The sequence below is a fragment of the Myotis lucifugus genome, unplaced genomic scaffold, assembly GCF_000147115.1.
Source record: "Myotis lucifugus unplaced genomic scaffold, Myoluc2.0 scaffold_344, whole genome shotgun sequence".
NCBI lineage: Eukaryota > Metazoa > Chordata > Mammalia > Chiroptera > Vespertilionidae > Myotis > Myotis lucifugus.
The window spans coordinates 73,161-77,559 of NW_005871392.1; the positions used below are offsets into that span (position 1 = coordinate 73,161).

The 4,399-nt window shown below is 43.4% G+C and overlaps 1 long non-coding RNA gene across 1 annotated transcript; it reads left to right on the plus strand.

Annotated features, from left to right (window-relative positions):
• The first annotated feature begins 3,401 nt into the window (after positions 1-3,401).
• LOC106699232 lies at positions 3,402-4,022 on the plus strand. Its single transcript, XR_001350754.2, has 3 exons — positions 3,402-3,488; positions 3,663-3,714; positions 3,943-4,022. It is a non-coding gene; the product is annotated as an uncharacterized LOC106699232 (long non-coding RNA).
• The last annotated feature ends 377 nt before the right edge of the window (positions 4,023-4,399 follow it).

A 4,399-nucleotide genomic window follows, 5' to 3' on the forward strand; every position in this document is an offset into this window, starting at 1 on the left:
TCTAAGTCATGCATATCAGAAAATCATTCTTCAGATTGATTATCCAGGTTGATGTTCAAAACTCCAAGTTGAAACTTTCAAGAGATGAGTGAAAAGGAAGGAATAAGCAATACCTACAGGAAGTTTTCTGAATCAATACCTGCAGAAGATCTCCAAATAGGTGTGCTAAGTGTTTGCACAGACAATATTGCTAGGTATTGCTAATTCAAATTCATTATTATTTTAAGTTGCATCTATCAAACAAGAAATCGTTATTGAGCCACGCTTTTGCATAGGCATTGTGTTTGAGTGTAGCTAGAAGCTAAGATAATGAGGTCCAAGCTCACATTTCATGACACCAGGGACGTAAATTCAACAAACCCATGGTTATACTCAAGATGTTACTAGTAAATGTAACATCTTTTAGTCATAAATGTAGACTGCTGCCTGTCTTCTACCCATGGTACTGTAAGATGTAACATAAATAAAGTTTTTGAACTAAAATTCTTAATAACTATTTTGCATTAATAAAATGACCCACTTTATGAAGATGTAGGGAAGCAGAATTTACCACCCTGAAATATCTCTCTTTGGCATAAGTATTATTTTAAGCTGTTTAATTTTTAAGAAACAGCAGACATAGGAAAAACTCTGGAAACCAAGTAGAAGTTACCCTCTGTAAAGGGCATTTATATTCATAATGGAAACCTCTGTTTATAAGGGTCTCCCTGGCTGTACCAGGAAGAATAGAATATCTAAATCTCTAGAAACTGTTATGAGCTGAGAAGGCATGAACTGAAATCTGCATGACAACCTTACCTTTGTTCACTGTGCTGTTTCTGATACTCTCCTGTAACTGACTTCCCACTCCCAACATCTTTTGTCTTCAGTTGGAGGTGGCTTTTAAGGGGATGACTTCATCCATATTGGTAAATTACTCAGTTTTGGTAGTTACTGGTCTCTCCCAAGTGTGGATGAAAAAGGGGCACTGTAATAATTCTAACTGAAAATAACCTCTCAGGGTGATCTGATCATTAATTCCTTTCTGGGCAGGTCATGGTGGGTAGCCATTCCCAGGCCTATAACAGGTTTATCTTCACCTTAAGCAAGGCCTGGCCATTGTTTCTGTACATCTAGGTTACACACCTTTGAAGGCCTTTTTTAGGCCTCTCAGAGGTGTCACCACTTCAGGAGAGCCCACAACCTTGGTAACTATCCAATAATCGAATCACAGTGATTTTCCTGGTTTCCTTTCTCCCAACTTTATGTAATCTTCCCTTCTCTCCGGCCCCTCCCCCTTAATTCCAAATATACAGGGTGGGGCAAAAGTAGATGTCCGTGTTTGCATGGAAAATAATACACTAACTAAAAAATAATAATACAAGAAAAAATTACAACTGTAAGCCTGCTTTTGCCCCGCCCTACATAAAAGAAACTGCAAAACTGTTATTCTCTGGAGCATTTGAGATCTTAACTTCCTAGCTTGTCATCAGTTTGGCTCCAATAAACTCAAATTTTTATAAAAATTCTCTACAGGTTTGGACACTCTTACATTGACAAATTATACAGGAGGTATACATATTATTAAATTTTGTTTTTCTCCTGTTAATCTGTCTCATATCAATTTGCTTATTAGACTAGCTAGCAGCTACTTAGAAGGCTAAGGAAAACTTTTCCTCCTGGCCAAAGATAAGGAAGTTGTCATACTAAATGACATACCAGAGTTATACAAACAATTGAGGATAACTTAGTCTTATACATTGAAATGTGTAGGCTTCCAGATATAAGTATCAATGTCTTTGAAAAATAGGACTGTAGTTTCATTTCTGGAATCAAAGAGCAAGACACAGGGGATTGCTCCTATTTTGGAGAGTCGCTCCTTGCAGACAGTGATGATAAACCCATGTAGGAGCCCCATAAAATACATTAGCTGCTTTCCAACACTTGGTGTCTTTGTTTCCTAAAAATGTGGAAACCAGCTGCAGGTTGGACAACGACTCTCCCAAGTACCTACTCGTATAAAAACGTATACCTCTTACTAAACTTAACCTTTATTGCTTCACCCTTCCTTGCCTGGAATAAAAGTGTGATTAATCTGTCTTTTGCTTGGAGTATGTATTTCTTCCTTTTGCTTATTAAGAGATATTATCCTGTATGCTATTGAATTTATTATAATTCCCACATTAAACTTGTGCTAAATAAATTGCTGGCAAAGACAACTCAGTTTCTGAGAATCACTTTTGCTGTCTCAAAACAAAATGTATTGAATACATTCAGCTTCTTGGATGGCTAAAACCATCTGTGGGAGATGGAGAATTTGTGGGGAGGGGAGCGTATAAACAAATTGGGAAGAGCCTAGAGAATAGTACACTTCACATGGTGACCAAAGCTCTGGGCATTTTTCCTATGTCCCTGTTCTCTTGTGAGGGCCCCATATCATCCCACTTAGCAAATCATCACCCTCTAGGTCTTTCTCCTTTGAATCCTCTCAGTGGGATCAGTGGGGTTCAGAAGACTGTTTCCTCTTTGGAGCCCAACACTTACTGGCTGTTCTTCTGGGAAGAGGTGGGTGAGGGAGTGCAGGGGCTCACCACCTCCTCCCCAACACAGTGCCTCTAAGTACCCTTTGATGCTGGTGGTCGTAGTCCAAGCATCCCATAAAGAGGCAGTGGTTAGCAGGGAATTTGGGGTTGGGTGAGGGAGGGTTGGAGTCTTAGGGTGGTGCTTAGAGGGTTATCTTGCCAGAAGGCAAACTCTGTTTGGGACATGGAGAGCAACTTTGGTGTATAAGAAGTTGATTCCTTTTAAGAAGGAAATGGGTAAGGGGTTAGGTCCTAGGGTCCCTAGGAAGGGAGGGACTACAGGGAGTGTGACCTCACTCATTCAGCTTCCTACTTACTCCAGGTGGAATATAATTCAAAACTGAACCCCACCCAGACTTCTTTCCTCAAGATCAGTAACCGTACTCCATGTCCAGCCTGACTCTTGACCCCCCTGTCCAGAGCTGTATATACTGAATCCTTGATTCAGCGTTTAGGCCTCCAGCGTTTAGTCCTTCCTGGAGCAAGTGGGTTGAATGCAGTAAAACAACCAACCAAACAAACAAAAAGAAAAAAAAAACACCCTGGCCAGCTTGGCTCAGTGGATAGAGCATCAGCCTTCGGAATGAAGGGTCCCAGGTTCGATTCCGACCAAGGGCACATGCCTGGTTTTGGGCTTGATCCCCAGTAGGGGGTGTGCAGGAGGCAGCTGATCAATGATTCTCTCTCATCATTGATGTTTCTATCTCTCTCTCCTTCTCCCTTCCTCTCTGAAATCAATAAATATATTTTTTAAAAAGAAGAAAAAAGACCAACCCCAAATTATTAACTGCCTAAAGTGGGAAAGCAGGAAAGAGAGATCCTTTCTATCTCCTGGCTAGCTCACTTTATTCATGTGTGTATCACTTTTTCTGGGGGTTCTCTCCTGAATAGATGGCCGACTCCGGAGGTCAGCCGCAGCTGACTCAAGTGAGTATCCCCAGCCATCCAGGGAGGGGATATTAGTTTCACTGAACAATATATACCGATTGCCACACATCCCATCCCCAAACTGCCTTGGCCTTGGGCTCCCACTCAGTTCATAACCTCACATCACTATCTCCCTCTCATCACTGTCCACCATTCCTCATCTTACTTCCTCAGCCAGGCAAGCTGACCGAGGCCTTCAAGTACTTCCTGCAAGGCATGGGCTACAGTGAGTATGGGGGTCAGAGGCTATCATGAGGACAAGCGATTGCTGCAAGGATGAGGGATGGCCACTGAGAGGAGGAACCATTTAGGCTAATTCCTGGACTTACCACCATCTGCCAAATCAAGCTCATTGACCCCTGGTCCCATTTTTAACTCTCACAACCATGCTGAGTTGCCAGCCCCTCTTCCCCTACTCCTCTCTGACTGCCTGCTTATCCTTCTGTCTCCACAGTGGCCTCATCCTGCATGACTCGCCTGTCCCGATCTCGCACAGCTTCCCTGACCAGTGCAGCATCCATGGATGGCAGCCGGTCCTGCGCTTGAACCTTGTCCCAGAGCAGCGAGTCTGGGGCTCTCCTTTAGAGCCCCAGGGCACACTATGGAGGTCTCCCGTTGAATGGTCCTTATTGCCCTGGTGTGGGACCCAGCCCTCACCTCCCCCAGCACTAACCTGGGAGATGCATACAACACTGGGCCAAAATGAGCAAGGGAAGATGGGCAGATCATGTGAGGAGATGACTTTGATCTTTGATCACTACCCTAACCTTGCCCTCTAACCTGTGAAACCCCTCAGCTCCTGGGAGAGCTGTCTCAATATCTGTTAGGTACTCAGACCCCTAAATGATCCTTCTGCCTCATTCTCTTGTTAAGGTGGAGAGGGCATGTGCCCCCCTCTCCCTAATCTAGGT